Source organism: Eumetopias jubatus, unplaced genomic scaffold (assembly GCF_037043125.1).
Source record: "Eumetopias jubatus isolate StellerSeaLion01/CBP00866 unplaced genomic scaffold, mEumJub1_p1.0 scaffold_13, whole genome shotgun sequence".
NCBI lineage: Eukaryota > Metazoa > Chordata > Mammalia > Carnivora > Otariidae > Eumetopias > Eumetopias jubatus.
The window spans coordinates 14,874,989-14,901,421 of record NW_028274819.1 but is presented as its reverse complement, the minus strand read 5'-3'; the positions used below and the strand labels follow the sequence as shown (position 1 = coordinate 14,901,421).

Below are 26,433 nucleotides of genomic sequence, written 5' to 3'. Positions count from 1 at the left end.
CTGCAAATTTGAGGAACAATGATTATCAAGGTACACTTAGGTGCCATGTGTGTAAACAGTGGACACTTCAGTGGATCACACAAGTCTTGATTGTCTAGATGGTATTGGGCCCAAGCTCTGAATGATATGAAGCAGTAAAAGAGTGATCTCAGGATGATGTTCTGAGTAAAGGCACGGAGTTGGCAGGAGCTCATGGATGGGAGACAGACAGGAGGCCTCAGTTACAGTTCATGACTGGCCAGGATACTGGAGACAGAGACATCATTCAAGGTGGCTGATGTAATGTCTTCAGAGAATCTTTCATTATGTTGGGGGAATTGGGGCATGCTCGTAGGAGCCCTTTTAAGTAGCTCAATAGTAGGTTTTAGCTCTGGGGCTTCTTGCCAAGAAACCATAGTTGCTGAAGGAAGTTGTCACTGGGGAGTTGATAAACAAAAGTGCCTGTTAGTGTGGAAGTGGTTTTGGCACCACACATTCTGATAATTAAAGGGTTGCATCAGCCTTGGAGACCAAGAGACCACGTTGGAAGGAGTTATTGACCATAGTTTGCTGTGTACCTCAGGAAATCCACTTTTTCCTTTCCTGCATCATGAGCCAAAGGCGGGGGCTGGAGTTCCGAGGCATCTGTGAGTAAGGCTGACCTAAAGAATACATCAGGATAGATCATGACCCCAAGAAATTAGGCCTCAGAAGAAAATCTGGCATATGTGTATAAAAGTCTACACATCAGCTAGTAAATCATTTTATTAGAGCACTTTTATATTTAAAGTAAAATTGAGAGGAAGGCATAGAAATTTCCCAGGTATGGCCTGCCCCCACACATGCACAGCCTCCTCATTATTAACATCCCCCACCAAAGTCATATGTTTGTTACAGTTGAACTTCCACTGACACATCATAATCACCCACTTTCCATAGTTCACCTTAGGGTTCACTCTTGATGTTGTACATTCTGTGGGCTTAGACAAATGTATAATAATGACATATATCCAGCATTATAGTGTCATACAGATTGTTTTTACTGCCCTAAAGATTCTCTGTGCTTCATCTTCCTCCACTACCTCTTAAAATTGGGTGTTTAAATTATGAAATAGGTTGAAGGTAAATCTACTTTAATTAGGCTATCTTTTTGAGTTCTTCACTTTTAAGAAGTTCTTTAAGAAGTTCTTCAGGCAGTCTGTTAGAAGGAACCAGGTCCACTTAGGACTCAAGGTTCTGGAAGTTCATCTATTTATAGAGATTTGTAACCTATCAATAAGACAATAAAGATGATGCATTTCATTATCATTTTCCAAACAGAAAATCTTATTCTCCTTGACTAGGCTTTTGATCCCAGGCTATATTCTAGGGAACAAAGAACTTTATGATACCATGCAATTCTCTAATTCATTGCCATGCTTCGCTTAACCTTTGCAAGTCATCTTTAATTAATATAGGTATGTAGGAGTAGATGGAAATATTTGTATACATATGCTTCTTGTTAATAGAAGTGCAATCATATACCTCAAATTAACTTTCTAGATCACATATTTTAATATTATCTAATAAATAAGGGAAAGTTCTGCTTCTTAGAAACTCTTTTTCACTCACAGGACATCAGTCTGTTTTACTGCTCAAAAATTTTATTCTAAATATGACACAGATAAAGTGGTAAGAATTGGCAATTTTTAAATTTGAGTATAATTGGCACCCAATTTTAATTTCAGGTGTACAACTTAGTGATTAGACAATTTTATACATTATGCTGTGTTCACAAGTATAGCTACCATCTGTTGCATTATATTGCTAAAAATGACATTTTTTAATTGACAGAGAAAAATATAGACCCGGATTTTTTGTGGATTACAAATTTATCCATGTTTTTAATTAAAATGACAGCAAAACAGAACATTTTTTAACTTAATTCTTTCCTCATCAAGTGGAGGTATTCTATCTGTTTATAAATATTCTAGCCTCTTTTTTGGCACATAATTCTGTTGTATTTCCTGGACCCCTTGTGGAAATTTATGATACTATCTTGTAAAGCTGAATATTTCCACATCCTGCAACCTACCAATTACACTGGTAGGAGACATGTTTAAAAATGTTCATAGTTATTGTTCATAGTAATCAAATATTCATTGACAGGATAATGGCTAAATGTATTTTGAAATGATCATACAATAGAGTATGTATGACAGTAAAGATGAATCTACAACTGTATTCAAAAACCAATATAAAACTTGGTAACATACATAATGTTGAATGAAAAGATAAAAGCAGTTCCTAGAAGTCTGCATATAGTCTGCTACATTCTTTAAAATTCAAAACTAGGAAAAACTGGACAACATATATATTGTATATATATGATAAAGATATTTTATTGTTAGGAAACAAGGTAATGATATATTCAGAAGTCACGATATTGGTTACCTTTAGGATGAAGTAGGGGACAAAATAAGGAAAGGGATAAAGATGAATTATAAAAACTGTCTTAGTGAGCCCTGATTGATTTTGCCTGAAAGGAGTTTGTCTTCCTTCTTTGAATGAACATTGATTTTCCTCTGGGGACCCACACATTTTCCATTTTCAGTATGAGTTATGAGTAGTGTTATGCCCCAAGGGTGGGAATATGACTCCTGTGTGGCCTCCAGTTGTAATGATTTTCCCAGTTATAATGATTATGTCAGGGATCTATTAGCAAATGAGAAGCAAACTCAAAATTTTTGCTTGGACTCTTGAAAAAAGTCATTTTTTTCCCCTCCAGTTGTAATGATTAGGTCAGGGATCTATTAGCAAATGAGAAGCAAACTCAAAATTTTTGCTTGGACTCAAAAAAAGTCTTTTTTTTTTTTTTTCTAATGGAGTTTCTGGAGTAGAGACCTGGAACTCTTGCCTATGATCTTGCCACAGTGGAGAGAACCTGATCTAAAATGAAGCCAACAGAAAAGGAAGAGCCAGTAGACAAGCAGAAGAAACCTATTCTTATCATAAAAATTTTAACTATAAAATTCACACATTTCCAACTATTTTACTATCTTTTATTTTATTCATTTTATATTATTTTTTTACATTTAAATAGTACAATATTTGTAAACTTAACTCTATCCCAAGAACTAAAATATTACCAATTATTAAATCCATTTTAGCTCTTCCTTATCTTGTCCGCTGCTTAAACCTAGAGGTAACCAATATCCTGATTTTTGAATGTATAACTACCTTGCTTCCTAAAAATAAAATAACTTTATCATATATATATTGGTTGGTTTTTCCTAGTTTTGAATTTTAAAGAATGTAGCAAACTATATGCAGACCTCTAAGAAGTGCTTTTATTTTTTCATTCAACATATCAGTGAGACCATATGATACTTGTCTTTCTCTGATTGACTTATTTTGCTTAGCATAATACCCTCTAGTTCATTGCAAATGGCAAGATCTCATTCCTTTTGATGGCTGCATAATATTCCATTGTGTATATATACCACATCTTCTTTATCCATTCATCTGTTGATGGACATCTTGTCTATTTAAATAGTTTGGCTCGTGTGAACTTTGCTGCTATAAACATTGGGGTGCATGTGCCCCTAAGATCACTACATTTGTATCTTTGGGGTAAATACCCAGCAGTGCAGTTGCTGGGTCATAGGGTTGCTCTATTTTCAACTTTTTGAGGAACCTCTATACTGTTTTCCAGAGTGGCTGCACCAGCTTGCATTCCCACCAACAGTGTAGGAAGATTCCCCTTTCTCCGCATCCCCGCCAACATCTGTCGTTTCCTGACTTGTTAATTTTAGCCATTCTGACTGGTGTGAGATGGTCATTGAGGTTTTGATTTGGATTTCCCTGATGCCGAGTGTTGTTGAGCACTTTATCATGTACCTGTTGGTCATTTGGATGTCATCTGTGGAAAAATGTCTGTTCATGTCTTCTGCCTATTTCTTGATTGGATTATTTGTTCTTTGGGTGTTTAGTTTGATAAGTTCTTTATAGATTTTGGATACTAGCCCTTTATCTGGTATGTCATTTGCAAATATCTTCTCTCATTTTGTCAGTTGTCCTTCGGTTTTGTTGACTATTTCCTTTGCTGGGCAAAAGCTTTTTATCTTGATAAAGTCCCAATAGTTCATTTTTGCCCTTGCTTCCCTTGCCTTTGGCAATTTTTCTAGGAAGAAGTTTCTGCAGCTAAGGTCTAAGAGGTTGCTGTCTGTATTCTCCTCAAGGATTTTGATGGATTCCTGTTTCACATTTAGGTCTTTCATCCATTTTGAGTCTATTTTTGTGTGTAGTATAAGGAAATGATTCAATTTCATTCTTCTGCATGTGCCTGTCCAATTTTCCCAACACCATTTGTTGAAGAGACTCTCTTTTTTCCATTGGACATTCTTTCCTGCTTTGTCGAAGATGAGTTGACCATAGAGTTGAGGGTCCATTTCTGGGCTCTCTATTCTGTTCCATTGATCTATGTGTCTGTTTTTGTGCTGGTACCATACTGTCTTGATGATGACAGCTTTGTAATATAGCTTGAAGTCCGGAATTGTGACGTCACCAGCTTTGCTTTTCTTTTTCAACATTCCTTGGGCTATTTTGGGTCTTTTCTGGTTCCATACAAATTTTAGGATTATTTGTTCCATTTCTTTGAAAAAAGCTGATGGTATTTTGATAGGGATTGCATTGAATGTGTAGATTGCTCTAGGCAGCATAGACATTTTAACAATAAATGAAAATGAAAACACAACTGTTCAAAACTTTTGGGATGCAGCAAAGGTGGTCCTAAGAGGAAAGTATATAGCAATACAAGCCTTTCTCAAAAAACAAGAAAGGTCTCAAATACACAACCTAACCCTACACCTCAAGGAGCTGGAGAAAGAACAGCAAATAAAGCCTAAGTCCAGCAGCAGAAGAGAAATAATAAATATCAGAGCAGAAATCAATGAAATAGAAACCAAAAGAACAGTAGAACAGATCAATGAAACTAGTAGCTGGTTCTTTGAAAGAATTAATAAGATTGATAAACCCCTGGCCGGACTTTTCAAAAGGAAGAGAAAGGGTGCAAATAAATCATGAATGAAAGAGGAGAGATCACAACCAACATCAAAGAAATAGAAATAATTATAAGAACATATTATGAGCAACTATATGCCAGCAAGTTAGACAATCTGGAAGAAATGGATGCACTCCTAGAGACATATAAATGATCAAAACTGGACCAGGAAGAAATAGAAAACCTGAACAGGCCCATAACCAGTAAGGAAATTGAAGCAGTAATCAAAAATCTCCCAACAAATAAGAGCCCAGGGCCAGATGGCTTCCCAGGGGAATTCTACCAAACATTTAAAGAAGAATTAATACCTATTCTTCTGAAACTGTTCCAAAAAATAGAAATGGAAGGAAAACTTCCAAACTCGTTTTATGAGGCCACCATTACCTCGATCTCAAAACCAGTCAAAGACCCCAGCAGAAAGGAGAATTATAAGGTGGAGCAAGATGGCAGAGGAGTAGGAGACCTGGATTTCATCTGGTTCCAGGAATTCAGCTGGATAGGGATCAAACCATTCTGAACACCTACGAACTCAACAGGAGATCGAAGAAAAGAATTGCAACAACTCTCACGTCCTACTTTCTGGAAGGTAGGACGTGCGGAGAAGTGAATCCGAGGCAATATTCGGGAGGATAGATGGCGGGGGAGGAGGCCTCCATCGGCTGCTTCTGGCAAGTGATAGAGCAGCAGAGCACAAAATCGGACCTTTTGAAGTCGGCTCTGCTGAGGGATGTCGCTCCAGTGGCTAAGTGGGGGGTGGAACCCTCGCGGGACAGTGTGGTCTCAGGACCGTCGGGGTCACAGAAAGACCGGAGGTGCCTGAGTGTGGCAGAGCTCCCAGGTATTGGAGTGGGGAAGCCAGCTGCAGAGACAGAGCCGAGGCGCGAGCTCTCAGCTCGGGGTGGTCATAAACCGTGATCCGCAGCACAGTCAGGCCACTGCTCCTCCAGCAGGGACCCAACAAACAGCAGAGCCGGGGAGACTCCCCTTCCTCCCGCAGGAGGAGCGATGCGGGAGCGCACCACAGGGATCTGCTGGGTTTGGAGACTCCACACAGGGTCGGGTGCCAGAGACAGAAACGCTCGGTCACAGGCCGGGTGAGCACGGAGTGCGGCTGGAGACCGGGGAGACGGGAGTGATTGACTGCTTTTCTCTGGGGGCGCACTGAGGAGCGGGGCCCCAAGTTCTCGGCTCCTCTGGGGAGCCGAGACATTTTCACTCCTCCATGTTCACTCTTGTCCTCCAAAGCTGTAGGGAAAGCTTGCAGGGAACAAAAGCTCCCGAGAGCAAACCCAAGCAGATTACTTAGCTTGGACCGGCGAGGGCTGGGCAATTCGGCCTCCGGCGGACATTTGGGAACCACGGCAACAGGCCCCTCCCCCAGAAGATCCGCAAGAACAGCCAGACAAGACCAAGTTTACTGATCAATGAGAAAGGCAGAACTCCAGCGCTAGGGGAATACTGCACATAGAATTCATGGCTTTTTTACCATGATTCTTTAGTCTTTCAAAGTTAATTTTTTCTAAGTGTCTTTTTTTTTTGGAATTTTTCTTTTTCCCTTTTTCAGCCAACATTTTATCAATCCCTTTTTAAAAAAAAATTTTTATTTTTCATTTTTAGAGTCATATTCTATCTCTTCATAGTAGTTACCCTTATTTTTGGCATATATATATATATATATATAGTTCTTTAAAATTTTGAGATACAGTTCCTTATAACAGATCAAAATACACCCTAAATCTCTAGTGTATGGCTTTGTTCTAGTCTCCTGCCTGATCACATTCTCTCCCCTTTTTTTTTCAAATCCTCTTCTTTCTTTTTTCAAACAACTTCTTATCAATTCTTTTTATAAATTTTTTTATAATTTTCATCTTTACATTCATATTCCATGCCTTCATCGTATTAACCCTTACTTTTGTACATATATAAGTTTTTCTTTCTTTAAAATTTTGGGAGGCACTTTCTTCTAACAGACCAAAATACACCCAAAATCTATTGTGTGGCACTGATCTATGTACCAGCCTGATCATATTTGATCATATTCGGTTTTTTTGTTTGTTTGTTTTGTTATGTTTTCTGTTTGTTTTTATCTTAAGAATCTTCAGGTAATCTTTTAAATGTTGATGTAACTTTACGTTTTGTTGTTGGCTCACTTCTCCACACTAGCTACCTGATATCTGGGATGGAGGATGGAGCGACCTCATCCAATTTCTTGATTTAAACTATCATTTACAAGTAGTGGTATCAAAATCTAGTTCTTCAGTCCTAACTTGAAATTCATACTAAAAAAAGAATCCAAGTGCCCACTGAACATTTTCACTCATATTTTATGGCTACCTACCTGTGTTTCAAGCTATTCTCATTGTTTTACTATTAATTCTAAACTCCTCTACATGAGATACCATTGCTAGCCATTAGAAACTTCCTTCATCATCACTTTTTAGTACTTCCTGGCTTTCAATTTAGGCTGATCAGGAAAATGTGTGGAATGAGGAAAAACTATTAAAAAAGAGAATTATTAATATTCATCTCCACACTGAAATTACTATATGTGCAACCTGACAAGCTGCTTAACTTTCATGAGTTTTAGGTTTTTTTTTTCATATGAAAAGTCATTGTTAATATCTACTTCATGGATAGTTATATGAATGAAAAGATATAACTTATATAAAGTGATAAAGAATTAGTTTATAAAAAACATTTAATAAATATTCGTGTAATAAAATTATTTCAATAAAATGAATTCCTTAACAAGTGTCTTTTTACTAATATTAACAAAACAAATGGAAATTTGACAAAACAAATGGAAATTTGAAAAAATATGAGATATCTATTTAGTATACATATAAATCCTCAGATCACTTGTTACAAATCTGTGGTTCTTTAGAGGGGTCAGGGCTTGGCTGTAAAACACAAAACAGAACCTCTGGTTTTAGAACACTATACTGCCTTCCCTGGATTGTACTTGCAAATAAATTACAAGAGCTAGAGAAGCTTGTCTCCTAAAGCACAGAAGATCAATTTAGGGCACTGGGTGGGATCAGAGTAGTTTCTTGGAGACCCACGTCCTCTTTGGCAGGGACACTGTTTTTTCTTCTTCGTGTCCTCAAGCACCATTCATTTGTATTTTCCTTTTTACCTTGTATCTTTGGACAGCCCAATACCACCCAACCACCTAAGACCCCCAAACCTGAGTCTGAGGAGATTTACCCCTCTACTGTGAGGTAAATGGTTGAACCAAAAGTTAAACATATTATAACATCTGGGATGTTTCTGATTAATAAAGAAGGGACAACTTTAGGGAGTAGTATTCTCTAGGGTGCTAATATTTTATATCATTGTGTCTTAAAGTATTCCCTCTGGGATGCAGAAAGGCCTTTTTTTGGTCAATGTTCTATGGGAAGGCTGCTTTCAAAAAGGGATGGAAATATTTGGCACAATTTATGGTGTTCTAACAGGTAAGTGACAGATGGCTTACATCTTTGTACTCAGAGAGTCATCGTTATAGAATAATCCAACATATTTAAAAAATATATTTCCATATGTCTTGTGACTATTGCTTCCACTTCCTCTGAGAAGGGAACAGGAAAAAAAGAGTATTTTTTTTCCAAAAGTTTACTGTTAATATAGTAAAGAAATAAAATGAAATATTATCTTTGGAATAAAACAATCTTTTGAACTCAGCAAATATTTTATGAGTACCAATATGTGAAAGTCTTTGTGTGGCTTTCCATTGTTGTGTGGGGATAGAAAGATGAATTTCATGTTGTAAGGTTTATTATAGTTTCTTGAGGTAGCAGAATGTAGAAAGATTCACAAATGCTTTTCACATAAGATAGCTGAAGAGGATAAGTCCTCAATATGGACATTAAAGTTGGAAGAGCTTATGCCTGGTGAGAAAGTAGAGAAAAGGTCAATTGAGGCAGTGACCTTGACAGCTTCCGGAGAATGCCAGCTTTCCCATCTACAAATGACAGGTTTAAATAGAAAGTTGTGGAGCACCTGGGTGTGTCTGCCTGTTGAGCAGCTGAATCTTGATTTAGCTCTGGTCATGATCTCTGGGTCCTGGGATCAGGCACCACATCCAGCTCTATGCTCAGTGGGGAGTCTGCTTGAGAGTCTCTCTTTATCTCCCTCTGCCCCTCCCCCCTGCTTTCTCTCTCTCTAAAATAAATAAGTAAATCTAAAAAAATAAATAGAAAGTTGTACATTACAATATGGAATTTTGCATGTTTCCAAAATAATATCATAAGAATTTAATTTGCAGTTCACACATATCTGAGACTTAGTCTGAGAGCTGAATAATTACATCTCATGGAAGGTTCAGAGGAAACATGGCAATGTGGAGGCAACATGATATCATGAAAATGAAAGGTAATGTACCCTATATGTGAGAGGGGTTTTTTTTTTTTTAATCATTCAATTTGGGTTTTTAAGGGATAAAGAATCTGGGACAGCCTGTTAACCTTCCCACAGAGAATGGTGGATTTTGCATAGAAATGAGTGTAGGGATTCTCCCAAAGAAAGAAGTCTAGTGTAACCCAATCTGGGAGGGTTAGGTAGTTGAAGAAAGCCCTTAACGAGAGCAGTGGTTTTCACCGTGGCTGCTGCAGTAAAACGGATTTTTAGGATAGAATGATCCCCCTGACACTCTATATTCCACCCTCATCTCTTCTCCACTTTTTTTCTGTGTGCTTTTCTTCCGGCTCTTCTCTGTTACTTCCAAACCCAACACATAGTTTGTTTATTAAAGTGCTGACAAATTTAGCCATTCTAAAGTTGACTAAACTTGTTTGAAAAGTCGAGGTAAGTACAATACTTATTTGAAGATATGCTACTTTGCTAGTGCTATTTGTCTCCAGATCATTGCAACTCACTTTTGTGTCATATTCCTTGGAGAACCAGATGAAAGTGTTAACATGTCTTTGGAAAAAATGGACGTGTGGTCATCCACAAAGACATGGACAAAAATATGCCTCAGTTTCAGGAAGATATGAAAAATGTCAAGGCTCTCCTTGCATTATTTATGGGTTAAAGATTCATGTAAAAATGCTAATGTTTATGATGATTTTTGTGAGTGTTAGAGTCCCCAAATCTTACATGACTGTGTGATGCTCTTCAGAGTACAACATATTCTACTCCAGCTTTACTACATTGCTTAAAACTGATCTCAGCTTACTTCGTGGATTTATAAATTTGGAGCATATTTGTCTGTCTGCCATACATAATAGGTAGAAGGTCACAGTAGTTTAATGACATGAATGTGTTCTGTAATCAGAATATTACTAAAATCATCAGAGAAAAATTATGTTTTAAGAAGCAAGTAAGAAAATTTAATTAAAAAAATATTAAGTAACTATGTGGTACAAGGCATTGAGGTTGGAACTATGGAGAATAAAATCCTGAGAATAAATAGTTTTCAAAGATTCTTATTCCAAAAAGAAGCTAAAGAAAGCACTCATGCAATTGAATTTAAGCATGATATGTAATATTGTAAGAAAAGCCATAAAGGATGTCAATGGAGAACAGGAGTGAGGATTTATTTTATCACAAAGTAATTACTGAAGGCTTCCAGGAGGAGAGATTTTAGAATTTGGGTCCTGAAGTTTTGAGACAACTGAAGTAGGTAGAAATGAAATGATATTCCAGGAAATAAGGAGATTATTGACTAAAGCGTGAATTAAATATTTGATGAGAACTCATAGTTACTAACAAGTCAATGAAACCATTTGTATTTATAACTCTTTTTTAAAAATACATGTCCAGGGTCACCTGGGTGGCTCAGTCAGTTAAATGTCTGTCTTTGGCTCAGGTCATGATCACAGGGTCCTGGGATCGAGTGCCGCATTGGACTCCTTGCTCTCAGGGGGGCCTGCTTCTCCCTCTGCTTGTCTTTTTCCCTGCTTGTGCTCTCTTCTCTGACAAATAAATAAAATCTTTAAGATAGATAGATAAGATAAGATACATGTGTGTATAATTTTGTTTTAGGAATGAACTAAACTAACTAAATCTAAGGGATTGTTAACATACAAACCAAAACCATACACTCAAAATAGTGGTCACAATCATGGTCTATATTTTCAAGTACAAATATTTTATGATGGATCACTCTTTCAAATGAATAAGGAAAGAATGAGCTTATTGTACTGATTATGACACCGACTCATTTTCCTTGTAGTTTAAAATCTTTGACAAAGATTACACAATCCAAAAAGAATTAAACAAACAAACAAAAAACCACCCTGGAATTCTAAAGTAAATAACTACATCAGACACTTTCTCAGGAGTAGTTTTTGATTTGGAGGAAGATAAGGTACATTTCAAGTATGTTGGGGAGAAGAAACTTTACCAAGGGAGAGGAAAAAATATATAAGGGAAATTTTCTGTCTGATTTTATGTGTTATGGACACTCAACAACTTTCAAGACAGATATTGAAGGTATGGATGACTTTGAGAAGGAACATAATGGAATAAGTAAGTCTTTCAAATTACATTTCAATCCATCACATTTCAGGTTATATTTTTACTTGCATGTAGTGCCTTTTCAACACCATCTTGACAAGAAAGATCTAGAGAAAAGATTTTGTTCTTGGAAATGAAGTCAGTGGTGACTTTTTTTCCAAATTTGAAAAAGGAAATCTTCATTTAAAAGGAGTGAAATTTCAAAATTGAATGATCATTGACTTTGCCAGAATAGGAAACAAATTGAATGAAATCAGTTCTGATTATTTACTATTTCTCTTGTCTAAAACTGTCTCTGCCTCCCTCTTCTGAATCTCTGCTCTGTTACAAGGATGTGGGATTTTTGGTATCTGGATAACACAAACCCTACTGGGGATTACAATATGTCCTACATGAATTGCCTGGTGACATCTCCCAAAATAACCCAGACCCAAAGTGCTTAAACTAAAATTTGGATTATTGAAAACATGAGCTATTGAGTGATAATATCCCCTTTTCATTTATATGTAACCTCAGGGATTTTGTGTCCATTAAGGAGTGCTTTTCAGAAATGGGATGGAGAAAATTAGAAATGCAGATATTTGAGATCTTATCAACTATCAAAGAACATTCATTCATTTATCTGCATTAGTGTATGTCAATAACTACATATCATAAGGGTGTTTCAAGATAATAGCATATTATTTAGAAGCTATAAGTATTTCCTATTCCTCCTTTCAAGCTGTAATATCAGGGACAAAATGTTTAGTGAAGGAGGGCATATTATAAATTTATAAAATATATATTTCTTTTTTATATATAATATATAAAAATATACAAAAATATTCTCTATAAATATGTATAACAAATGTATGGTGATAAATATATGCATAAAGAAGACGTTCTTTATTGGGTGAAAATGAGGTGTGATTTTATATTTATATTATGAACCTCCAAAGGCAGTCAAATATATCCAAAATGCCTAGTGATACACCATCAAAACATGGGCCCAAAGAATTATTAAATATGAAAATATAATGACATTAATAATAAAATGGAGTCATATCTTTTACCTTTATATTCATTGAATTGGCAAAATTAATCAGAATCATTTAAATGCTACAGAGTGTATCTGAAGAGTGCTATAAGAAGATATAACCTTGACAAGCTTGTTGAGACTCATAATGACCCTATGAAGTGCTCATTATAAATGGAGGAATAAACTGTGGAAATGACTTGTAGGAAACCACCCCTAAAATATTTATGATGAAGAATATTTATTTTTCTTGAATTATTACATAAAATCACACATCACACCTTGAATTAATTCCTTTCTTTTTTGCAGATCAACAACTTCACACTCAGGCTTCTCATCGTTCATGAAATCATGCAACTGAATAACAATGTGACAGTTCATTCTGCTTGGGTTGACCCAGGATCCTCTTAGAAAGAAAATTGTGTTTGTCACTTTCTTGCTTTTCTATTTGGCTACATTGCTGGCTAACTTTCTGATTATTACTACTATCAAGACCAGCCAGACACTCGGGAGTCCAATGTATTTCTTCCTTTTCCACCTATCTTTATCTGACACCTGGTTTTGTACTTCCATAGCCCCTAGAATGATTGTGGATGTCCTTCTGAAGAAGGCCACTATCTCTTTTAGTGAGTGCATGATATGAGTCTTTTCATTCCATTTCTTTGGCTGCCGAGGGATCTTCATCCTTGTTGAAACTTGCCTGTGCAGACACCTATGTGATCAATCTACTGTTGGTGTCCAATAGTGGGGCCATTTGTACAGTGAGTTTTGTCATGCTGATGTGCTCCTATGTTATCATGTTGTATTCTCTGAGAAACCACAGTGCTGAAGGGAGGAGAAAAGTCCTCTCCACCTGCATCTCTCACATCACTGTGGTCATTTTGTTCTTTGGTCCTTGCATATTTATATACACATGCCCTGCAACCACCTTCCCCATGGATAAGATGAGAGCTGTGTTTTATACACTTGGAACACCTTTGATCGATCCTCTGATTTACACATTGAGGCATGTATACGTGAAAAATGCCATGAGGAAGTTATGGAGAAAGAAGTTGATCTTGGATGACAAAAGATGAATGGGTGTTTCATTTTTTTCTTCATAGTTTGGATTTGTCTAGAAGTCCATTGAGAATGTTATCTTTTTGTTGTGGTGTTAACATAATTATGGGGCATGATAATTCATTCCTTCAAGAATGAACACTTACATGTTAGTGTTGAGCCAGTTTCATGTACAAGAAGTGACAACACCAGGTACAAACAGCCATGTCAAAACACATGCCTTAGATGTTCACTGCAGTGTCTCTGCCTCTCTTGTCTGCCTACTATTTCTGTGGTTTTGATCTAGTGTTTTCCCTGCCCTTCTTCTTGTTGACTTCTGGTGTTCTCTGTTTATAGTTATACTTTTATATGCTTATATCCACAGCCTGGCAGGCTTTTCCTCCTTCAAATGACTTCCTTTGTATTAGATACTTCAGTCACGTCATGTCTGATCATAGACCTTCAAGTTGGTTGTTTTTCTTGGTTGACTGAAGAGAAAGCACCAGATTCAAATAATTGTAAAATCTTCAGGTTTTAAGGGACAATCTATAAATTATGTAACTTCCCTTATATTTCGTGGGGTTATACTTCAAATTCTTCTCATATTTATTTAGATCCTTCTAGAACAGTGACAGAACATAGTGTGAATATTCACCTTTCTGAAGGAATCCTTTTGTCTTAGGAAGGTTCTAATAGTTGTAGTTGTACTCATATTATTCTTTTTGTAAAAACCACTTTTTGCTTCTACAATGATCACTTCTAATTTGGTGGAAGCATTACATTTTTCTTAGATCATACAAGTTATAATAATTTATGGGTTATTATGATTGTAGCATACATATCCCAAATTAAGCGCATATACTCATGTGGGCTAGAAGTAAAGCATACAAGCAGCCAGGGGTTGAAACAGGGAATTTGAAGGTGAAAACTGATAAAGAAGGTTAAAACTCAGAGGAGTCTTTTTAGGCTTTGAAGCAGAAATAGTTACATTGCAGATATGAATTATCTTAGTGAGCTTTAACATAATCTAGAAAAGAGAGTAACTTGAGAGAGACCAAGATATTTGGATAAAAACTATATTTATGCAGTGGAGAAGGATATCACTTTTTGTCACCGCCCACCAGCATTGCAGTATTGAGTTACATGATCACTAAGAATCTTTTTGCTTTCAACCTGTTTTCTTATTTCTATTTTTATCCATACAGAAAGTTTAACATGAGTATTTTTGGTTTTTTTGAACATATTTTTACTTACAAATTACTAAATTATATTAAAATTACCAAGTTTGTATTAACTTTGTTGTACCAGGCATATTAGAACTTCTTGGTTTGAGGGGCAGCTGGCTGGCTCTGTCAGTAGATCTCAGTAGAGCATGTGACTCTTGATCTCAGACTCATGAGTTCAAGCCCTGTGTTGGGTGTGGAGTCTTCTTATAAAAATTAAAAAAAGAAAAGAACAATGTTCTTAGTTTGAAAAAAAAAAGATCATCTATTTCTCTTTGTGGGAATGGAATCCCATGAATTCCACAATGAACACTAGTGATGTATATACATCACTTTTTTTTTCAGATTCAGAATTTATCCATCTGAGGCAGTTTATCATTGATCATAGCTGCTGATTTTCCTCTTGCAAGGGTAACACTTTAGTAGATCCTAGTTGGCAGTTTTAGTTGAAGTCCTATTTATCTTTAAAGATGAGGCATATATGAAAGGAGAGTATGTTGGATCTAATTTAGGTACCTCCTCAGAGACACTCTATTCAAAATGTCTTCTGGACACACTTCTGATATGGAGTTCCCGGGGATGCTGTTACCATGTCTCTTGCCAACAGAAATTATGATCTAATTCCAGCTCAGAATTTTGTGATAAAGATAGTGGAACTGCAAAGGTGATGGAATGTGCAACCTCACCAGGATTTTTTTTTTTTTTGGCATCACTGTTTTGATAGGGAAAGAGCAGGACTCTGACATCTAATGTAGACACATTTGTGTGGGTAAGAGGGAGAACTATGAACTTGAGATGATCTTGCATCCTCTTGGTTATCATAAGTAGCTCCCTCTCCCCTAAAAGAGGGCAACAACAGTCTTCCATTGCCTAGACACCTTGTGATTATGTCATTTGACCAAATTGTCAGACAATGATATTTGGTTTCTTCCTGAGATTCCTCCCACACAATTCATTGCTTCCAAACATCTAACCAGGTGCAAGTCACAGGGAAGGCCAAGCAGGAAAGTCCAGTATTGCTCTAGGAGGACATGTCATACATGAGAGAACTGTAGGATTCTATGGCCACTATGTAAAAGTGTGACCTAGGAGAGCACTTAATGATGGGGGTGTTTTCAGTGTGGTAAAACAGAAGGTTGGAGTTGAGGTCTATCCTGATTGTCTTTTTCTGCAGACCCACATCATTGGAGATGCCTCATTGAATAACTATGTTGTTTGCTTTACTCATAGAACTATGTTACGTCTGTGGACATAACTATAAGAGAGAGCTGCCAAAAGTGTGAAAGAACTGATACTCCATTTTTTTTTTAACCTTAGGTATCGGTATATCCTCAAAGTCTGTATTATTCTTGGGTGTGCTAGTTTAGGAGTGAATATGATTTAAACTCCATTCATATTCAGAGGGCCCTAAAGTGAATTGCTTGAAGAAATTAGATCCCAAAGTTTCTAGGTAGAAAAGTATCCCATCACTTAGTCATCAGTGTGTCCGTATTCACCTAAAATATTCAGAGAAAATAAGCCCAACTAAAAGAATCAAAGCTTGACATGACAAGTGAGGATTGAGCATAGGGTATATATGTATGTATGTTTTTTTATGCTTCTTAGCATTCTTAGAAACATCTTTAAAACAAGTGATTTTAACACTTCTCCACATGCATTGCAGAATGTTATAACCTCTACTTACTGATACTACACTGTTCTCAATGCATCTTGCAAGTTCTTATTTTTAACGGCAATCATACTACAATATATTATTGTATCAAATTAACATGTTGCATACCATAAATTTACAAAAGATATTTTAATTAAAAAAAACAGATGTTCTTTTAAAAGGGCTATCTTGAAGATAAATTTGAATCAAACTTTGGAGGAACTAAGGCAACCTTGGTGGGCAGTGAAAAACAACAACATGTGAGATTCCCTAAGTAAAAATTTACTGACTTTCAATAATTTTGCCTACTGCTGCATGTAATAATTAAAAAATAAAACTTTAAGGTTAAAAAATGCATTTGTCTGAACATAGAATCTTTTGACATGAAACACTTACCTAGGACTTGAAATTTGATGTTAGAAGTTGAATTGTGTCCCCCAAGAAAAGAATATGTTGGAGTCTTAATGCCCAGTACTTAAGAATGTGACCCTATTAGGAATAGTGTATGTGCCTGACAATTAGATTTTTTTTATTTTTAAATATTTTATTTATTTAAGAGAGAGAGCGAGAGAGTGAGCACAAACAGGGGGAGCAGCAAGCAGAGGGAGAAGCAGATTTCCCTCTAAGCAGGAGCCTGGTATAGGACAAAATCCCAGGACCCTGGGATCACCACCTGAGCAAAAGGCAGAACCTTAACTGAACGAGCCACCCAGGTGTCCTGGCTTTTTTTTATTATAATGTAAAGTACAAACTTTAAGCTCTGATGGCTGGGGCATCCATTTCAAAGACATCTCATCTGCAAGGAACACAATGCCTACTATACAACTAGGTGAAGGGCCAGGCTGCCCCACCAGTGAAATCCCCCTTTTGGAAAGCCCTGGGTGGCCTCTGACTGACCATTTGAGTGACCCTGTGTTTCTCTGCCTGTACTTTATGTTTTAAACTCACCAGTAGTGAACGCTCAAATCCTGGGTACCCCACTCTTCACCCCTATAAAGACAGAACTTCAGATTGGCAAGCTCTTTCTTTCTCTCCCTGTCTCTCTGAACCTGTGACCAAACTTTGTGGCCCCAGGCCTGTGATGTACCCTCTGTGACTTGGTAGTAATAAACCTCATTTTTTCAAAGTCCCCTCATTGTTGTTTCAACTGAGAAAGGAAGAGAAACTGAAAAAGAACACAGGCCACTATCTGGGGTCTCATAATTGGAGAAAGAAGAAAGGAGTAACCACATGATTTAGATAAAGAAGAGGAGAGAGGAAAAAAAAAAAAGAAACCTTCATTTGGCACCGACAGATAGAGCTGCTTTCAATTACTATCTCTCTCTCTCTCTTTTTTTTTTTTTTTTTGAGAAAGAGAGAGAGAAAGTGCAGGGAGTTGAGGAGGGTCAGAGAAAGAGGGAGGGAGAGAGTCCCAAGCAGGCTCCACAGCCAACACGGGGCTTGATCTCACATCCCTTAGATCATGACCTGAACTGAAATCAGGAGTCTGACACCTAAGCCACTGAGCCACCCAGGTACCCTGCTTTTAATTACTATCTAATTGATTATTCTATGATGCTGTCAAACAAAACTATTCCTGGCATGCAGTAATTAATTTTCTGTCCTCATAAAGTTCTTATCAATAGTTTTATGGTCCTAATGACAGTTGTTCTGTTGGATTTAATGAGCAATTGCTTGTGAAACCAATTAGTGCTCTGGCCCAGTTCAAGAGTTTATTCATTAGAAAGGAGAATGGAGCTTCAAGACAGGGTCTCTTATTTCCAGAAATTTCCTAGCTGGCAGTTAGGGGGGAGATGGTCGGCTCTCAGTAACCAGAGGGCTTTGCATGTGGCCCTTCTGTCTTCAAAGCCAGGGATGGTGCATTTTATTCTAATTGTACTTTGAATCTCTCTTACTTTTGTTACCAGTCAGGACAAATTCTTTGCTTTTAAAGAGCTTGTGGGATTAGATAGGATTGAAACATATAATTCAGTGTCAGCATACCAGTAACCTTAATTACATTGTTGAAATCCCTTTAGACATGTATTTCTACATTTAACATTTAACATGTGCTATATTATCATATATCCAGTCCCCAAGGCCAGGGCAGGAAATCCTAAGGGACATTTTGGATTTATGTCTACCACAGTGTAAAAGGAGTTTTGAAAAATCATAGCTTTAACCCAAGAACTGGAGAAGGCATAACTCAATACTTCTAAAATGAGGATAGTTCTATCTCTATTAAATATGCCACTTTTGCCTCCTCTTCCAAATGTTATCCATGTGGAAAATAGGACATTCCCTTAGGTGTGGTTCGAGTCTTGGAAGAAATATAAGTAACATTTATATTAACCTAATCCTTGAATCCAACTAAATATATGATCTTCATCAAGTATCTTATACAATCAGTTCAGCTCTAACACGTTGTCAACATGCATGAACACATCAATGCCACAGATGAGGGCCTGGAGTGGGGAACTTATATTTCAGTGTCACAGAGTTTTGTGCAGTGAGCTGTTGTCTTATTTTGTTCTTCAGCATCAATGACTTTGGTCTAAAGATTGTAATCTGAATGCTTTGTCCTGGAGATATTTCCAAGTTTCTTTGTAAATTGTGTCAGAAAGTTTCTAAATATAATAAATAATAGCACTAATATTAATTATAATCATAATAGTGGCTACATATTACTGATGTATGATAAAATAATTATACTTATAGTGGAAGAATCTAAATATCAGTGAGGTAAGTGTCTTGTCCAAGGTCACATAGCCTGTGAAAGGTACGCCTGGGATTCAAACTCAGACCCTGTGGTTTCAGCATTTGAGGTGGTAAACATGAAATCATCCTGGACACCTGGCAAATGCATCTCACATAAAATTGCCTCTTCTTCTAAATACTTAAGATGCATATATAATTAGGTTTTGATGCTCTTCCTATGGTGCATCCTTCAGCCATCTTCCTGTTTCCATTCGCATGTTCAAATGCATGCGCTCACACAAAAATAATCCTCCTTGCAGTGTTTCTGACATCAAAAGAACAAAAATTAAATTGTTCAGGCAGTGAAACTGTATTATAAGTGTATTTGAATAAAAAATGAAAAATAAATCCTTTAAATTTTATGTTACTTTGCTATCATCAAGTAATCAAAACCATAAAAATTATCTTAGTAATTTATTTTGTTGGTGCAATTGAGATTCTACTCTGAGTGGACTGTATAAGTTGGAAAATAACATTATTTTTCCTAAGTACACAATTCAAAATTTAAGTGTAATTTTGAAATATGCAGTACATTATTTTATTATTTTAATAAAAATTCCGATACACTTATTAAGTACTTACTCTGTGTAAAATGTGGTAGTACTGGTCACAGTCACTGTAGGGTCAGTAAAGCATTTTAGCCAAGGTCAAATTCTACTATACTAGTTACTAGCTGCCTAGTTTTGTCAATTATCTCTTTGTGCCTCTGTGGAAATATTAATAATATCATCTCATAAGATCTTTATGTACATTAAATTTAAAAAATCCCTTTAACGTCCTTAGCACAATTACTAGCACATTGTAATGACTTTTCAATTACTGCTATTACACTCGCCCTCATCAAAATTTAAATTATTAAACACAGTCTGAGGAAGAATAGACCCCAATTTCATCGAGTCAATAGTCTATTGAGAAAATGAGAGAAGAACACCAATATTTAAAGAATACACACAAAACCCCTCAAAACAAAATGAGAAAACCTTCAACTATCTATGAAAGGGGAGTTAAACGATCTGGTGAAATTAGGTATTGAGAGTATAATGGGATGACTTGGGTTGTGGAATTAGGTTTCAGAAAGATGATATAATGAGAATAAGCTTTGTGGGAATGAGGACATTTAAATTACACCTTAATTATTTTAAGAAAAAGCCTAATAACTTCAATGTTAATAAATAATTAACCTTGATAATGGACGCAGTGGAAGACTCTTAATAAATATAATGGATGCATTAGTGTTTATTCCTTGTGTAGAAAGGAATAAAGCCACTTTTTTTTTAAAGATTTTATTTATTTGACAGAGAGAGACACAGTGAGAGATGGAACACAAGCAGGGGAGAGTGGGAGAGGAGAAGCTGGCTTCCTGGGAAGCAGAGAACCCGATGCGGGGCTAGATGCCAGGACCCTGGGATCATGACCTGAGTTCAAGGCAGACGCTTAACGACTGAGCCACCCAGCCGCCCCGGAATAAGGCCACTTTAAAAACTTTTTGATCACTGACCATAGCAACTATATTCGATGTTTAGCATCATATATATATATATATATATATATGAAGCAATCTAAAAAAAATCCAATTTAAAAAGCACATTTGAAAAAACAAAACAATAGCGAATTAAAATCACCAGAGTTTATTTTTACTAGCCTTGTCCAAGAATTCCCATAGGTAATGCCATAGATAGGTACAGTTCTTACGTACATCCAGTGCCTTTAAATACTCTTCCTGACTGTTCCTCTGCAGCTTCTCCAAGAGTCCCAACCCCATGCATTTAGGGAAGTAGACATTGAAGCTCATTATTGCACCAAAGGGAAAAAAGGGCAAGACAGAAAGGTCCGGATGCAGTTGAGATTTTCCTTCCAGTTTTGTAATATACTTCTCATTCCTGAGTATTCATAGTTAGTTTTTAAGATATATTTATTTTATTTTATTATTTTTTGTAGTTTCAGCTTTTTATTAATGTTCCAGTTAACATATAGTGTGATATTAGTTTCAGGAGTAGAATTCAGTGATTCATTACATTTTAAATATAATTTGAAAACTACCTACAAAGTATGAGACCTTTTTCATTACTTTTTTGATCCTAAGACATCTATTTATCTTTTGATTTTGAAGATTTTTTTTCATTTGTTGTCATGAGTTCAAGAAGACAAGGATATCCCTTTCAATATTAATTGGAATTGGCTGATACTAAAAATGTGAGTTCTTATTTTTTTTCTTTTCCATCTTTTCTTTATTCTCACCTTTTCTATTTTTGCATGCCTGAACCTATATCATCTCTTTGAGGAGCTATAGAATCATCTATCCTTACTCACTTGTTTTCTAAGGTAATTTTTTTTTGCATGAATAATATTCTAGAAATATATCTTCTTGGTAATGATTTCTCTTATAACCTTTTAGGCTTCTAATTCTTGTAACAATTTGGCATTTTAATAGTTTACAAAACATCTTTAAAAGGTCTGTTGTAATAAAAAAGGAAAAGTGGGAATAATATTTTGAAATCCTGGTTTCAAACATGGGACTCTTAAATTGCCGGGTCAGGGTGCTAAGAGAAATTGTGGAATTGTTGTGTTCTCTACTTTGGATAGAAAAGCAATGATAAAAAAACAATAAAAAATTCAACAAAAACAAATATTTGCATAAGTAATAAAGAGAATAAAGATAGTAAGAAAATGATGGAAAATTAATTGATAATTTTGATAAACTGGTAAATGAGTTAGTAAAGCATTTGATTAAAAAAATAGTTCTTTGCAGCTGGAAGGATCCATGATCCTTCAATTCCTTATTTTCTTAAGAGGAAATGGATACCCAAAGAAATTGAGGACATTTTTCCTGAATCCCATAATCAAGGAGTGGCAGATTAGGACAAGAATCTCCATTTCTTGCCTCACTGTGGCATAGGTCTGTAATACTGAGCAATAATCCTTGATATTTGAAATGAATAGGGCTAGTATGGAAGAAAATTTCAGTGACCACAGTTAGAGAAGTTTAAATTATATAATTGATAACTATTTCTTTAACAAAGATAGATCAGATATATATTAAAAATTTTAAAAACCTGTAGAAAACTAGAAAATGACCTAAGTGAGATAGAAGAATAAAATTATTTTCTTGAATTGTTTGATTCACTTATTCTAAATAGTAAGAGAGAGACTATCTTTTGTAGGGTATTGAAGGTCTTCATCAATAAATTTTTACTTTGATTTCAGTTCTTCCATCTGTGAAATGGGAAATCCTATGACCTACCGCAAGTCTTGGTCATTAGTTTGGGTTTTTCAGTAGTGGTTAGTTGTCAAAATACTTTTATAACTTCTGTGGAAATCTATATTCAGTAGCATGTTAAATTCATTGAAGAAAATTTATTCCCAGAGTTCCCTTCGTCCTATGAACTGTGAAGCATTTATAGAGTATTAATCATTTTTAAATTAATAATAAGAGCTCATGGTTAATTCTTACGATGTATTTTATGCACATATCTGTAGCTAAATGTTTTATATGAATATTTTAATTTGATTCCCACAAGAATCCTTTGTGGCAAGTACTACTACCACTGTTTTGCAGATGAAAAAACAAGGCTCAGAGGGTTTATAACTTGCCTAAGATTATTCAGGTTTAGTGGACCATATATTGGAATGCGTTCAGCTAAATTTAAGCGCTCTCTCCCACCATGATAACCTGTCTCTCTTGCAAATACAATCGCCAATTTCACTTCAGGAATTGAAGATTAGCCAGTCTTGTGTCCTAAGAAATATTTTCTGTGAGATTAAGGACACCAAGATGATCCTGAAAATCAGGGGTTATTTGTTTTCCTCCTTTTTAATGCCTTTTTAGAAGTTGTGGTAAGGCAGAGTGAACACCAGTGTCCTGTCAGCCTCTTTTAGGACGCTGTCTGGTGTAGATTTTCTTAGTGATCTTGTTGCAGCAGAGATGAAGATTGCAGGTAATCAGAAGTTTTAAATATGGCGGCATTTCTACTGAGTCCATATATATCGGAGGTTAACCTTTTGCATAGCATATCCTGATATTCAGCAATCTCTGTTGCAAATTTGTTGTTTCCTTCTGTTAAAATAAAAATAAGAGCCACTGTTGGTTCAGCAAAACAAGGAGCCATGAAAAAGAACAAATTATGACCTTGAGTTCTCAGTAATAACAGCTAGAGATTTAACAAATCACTTTGAAATTTCTTTAAATCCTATGAGGATTATACAACTAGATGTGCTAGTGCCGATATAAAGTCCAAATCGAGGCAGAGGTTTTTTTTTTTTTTAATTCCCATTTTATTTTATTTTTTTAAAATTTATTTATTAACATATAACTTATTATTTGTTTCAGGGGTACAGGTCTGTGATTCATCAGTCTTAACACAAATCACAGTGCTCACCATAGTATTTACCCTCTCCAATGTCCATCACCCAGTCACCCCATCCCTCCCACCCCGCTCCACTCCAGATAAGGTTTAAAAGAGGTACAGCTATAGATGCCGTTTTCTTATATCAAATATGTCCTCATGAAGGAGTGTTGGGAGTTGGGTACATATGTACCTGTTTAGTTATATTTACATTTTTATGACAACTGATGATGTATGATGCTTGAGGAAGAGCATCTATGTCTAAACTTACTAAAGTCATTGAAGAAACAATGTAGTAATTAGTGATAAACAACTTATTTAAGTTTACTGAATTCCAGTAAAGGTTTCCTTTTTTCTAGGAAAATATCATATTTTTATTAACTTCCTGTCATACATGTGTCACAATTGTGTCCTGCATTATTTGCCTACATGCCCTTTGATTACAATTTTGTAATGCCATTTGTATAGAGAGATTAGAAAAGTAATTCAGTTTTCCTTCTGACTGATTTCATTTTAATTATTATTAATTTTTTATTATGTTCAGTTAACCACTGTATAGTATGTAATTAGTTTTTGATGTAGTGTTCAACGATTCATTAGTTAAATATAACACCCAGCGCTCATCACAGCATGTGCCTTCCTCAATACCCATCACCCTGTTACCTCCTTCCCTCCCCTTCTCCCCTCTGAAACCCCAGATTGTTTCTTGGGGTCCATAGTCTCTCATGATTCATCTCCTTCTCTGATCCCCCCCTTTGGTTTCCCTCCCTTCCCCTGTGGTTCCCTGTGCTATTGCTTATGTTCCACATATGAGTGAAACCATATGATAATTGTCTTTCTCTGCTTGACTTACTTCACTTACCATAATCACTTCCAGTTCCATCCATGTCGATGCAAATGGTGAGTATTCATCATTTCTGATGGCTGAATAATATTCCATTGTGGATATGTATGACATCGTCTTTATCCATTCACTTATTGAAGGGCATCTTCCACAGTTTGGCTATTGTGAACATTGGTACTATGAACATTGGGGTGCACGGGCCCCTTCTTTTCACTACATCTGTATCTTTGGGGTAAATACCTAGTAGTGCAATTGCTGGGTCGTAGGGTAGCTCTATTCTTAACATCTTGAGGAACTTCCATATTGTTTTCCAGAGTGGCTGTACCAAGTTGCATTCCCATCAACAGTGTAAGAGGGTTCTGCTTTCTCCACATCCTTGCCAACATTTATTGTTTCCTGTTTTGTTAATTTTTGCCATTCTAACTGGTGTAAGGTGGTAGCTCATTGTGGTTTTGATTTATATTTCCCTGATGGTTAGTGATGTTGAGCATTTTTTCATGTGTCTGTTAGCCATTTGTATGCCTTCTTTGGAGAAGTGTTTGTTCATGTCTTCTGCCCATTTTTTGACTTATTTGTTTTTTGGGTGTTGAGTTTGAGAAGTTCTTTATAGATCTTGGATACCAGCCTTTTATCTGTAATGTGATTTGCAAATATCTTCTCCCATTTCGTGGGCTCTTAGTTTTGTTGACTGTTTCCTCTGCTATGCAGAAGCTTTTTATCTTGATGAAGTCCCAAAAGTTCATTTTTGCTTTTGTTTCACTAGCCTTTGGAGATGTATCTTGAAAGAAGTTACTGTGGCCAGTATTGAAGAGGTTACTGCTTAAGTTCTCCTCTAGGATTCTGATGGATTCCTGTCTCACATTGAGGTCTTTCATCCATTTTGAGTTTATCTTTGTGTATGGTGTAAGGGAATGGTCCAGTTTCATTCTTCTGTATGTAGTTGTCCAATTTTCCCAGCACCATTTATTGAAGAGACTGTCTTTTTTCCTTTGGATATTTTTTCCTGCTTTGTCAAAGATTAGTTGACCATAGAGTTGAGGTCCCGTTTCTGGAGTTTCTATTCTGTTTCGTTGGTCTATGTGTCTGTTTTTGTGCCAATACTATGCTGTCTTGGTGATCCCAGCTTTGTAATATAGCTTGAAATCAGGCAACGTGATGTTCCCAGCTGTGTTTTTCTTTTTCAACATTCCTTTGGCAATTAGGGGTCTTTTCTGGTTCCATACAAATTTTAGGATTCTCTTTTTATTCTGCTTCATTTCATTTCTTAGGTATTGTGTTCTTCTTAAACCATATTATAAAATTATGAGTTTAAAAATTAACTTTAATTACAGAAGTAATAATGAAATATAATCTCTTTAATACAGAAATTAAAACATTGAATAACATCACAATCCCCTTTGGCCATCACCTCCTTTATTTTTGAGAAGTAAATCTTTCCTTCCACACTTTTTTTCTATTGATTTATAAGCACAGAGGTTCTCACAGAAACTACATGGTATTCTGTGGCTGTTATTATTATTATTTTTTAATATGCATGTTATCATACTGATTATTTTTGTGCACTTTATTATGTTTTCCACACTAAAGTATTTCTTATTGATTTGTATCATGGTAGATGTCTCCTAGGGATTGAACATTTACATTTATTTAGTTTTCCATGATAAGAACATACCACCCCTTATTTCCATTCTATTGTCAGGTTTTAGATCACTTCTATTTTCCAAATTTGAATGAGTCTGTGAAGAATATCCTTTTGTATGCTTCCCAGGGTAATTTTACTGGGTCACTCATCAAAATTTTAATGGACAGCCTTTTTATTTTTATTTTTTATTAATATTTTAAATTAATTTTAAAGATATTATTTATTTGAGAGAGAGAGAATGAGCAAGTGAGAGAAAACAGAAGCCAGGGGGACAGGCAGAGGGAAAAGCAGACTTCCCACTGAGCAGGGAGCTGCACATGGGGCTCTATCCCAGGACCCTGGGATCATGACCTGACCTGAAGGTAGACACTTAACTGACTGAGCCACCCAGGCGCCCAAAGGACAGCCTTTTAAATTTTAGTTTTATAAAGTTGATGAGTGGGAATATAGTATCTCATTCTT

The 26,433-nt window shown here is 36.0% G+C and overlaps 1 non-coding gene and 1 pseudogene across 1 annotated transcript; both read left to right on the top strand.

Annotated features, from left to right (window-relative positions):
• The first annotated feature begins 12,845 nt into the window (after window positions 1-12,845).
• On the top strand, window positions 12,846-13,570 carry LOC114215414 (olfactory receptor 4C16-like; annotated as a pseudogene).
• Window positions 13,571-15,896: 2,326 nt separating this feature from the next.
• On the top strand, window positions 15,897-16,023 carry LOC114215453 (small nucleolar RNA SNORA18). Its single transcript, XR_003610572.1, has one exon. It is a non-coding gene; the product is annotated as a small nucleolar RNA SNORA18 (small nucleolar RNA).
• Window positions 16,024-26,433: the final 10,410 nt, after the last annotated feature.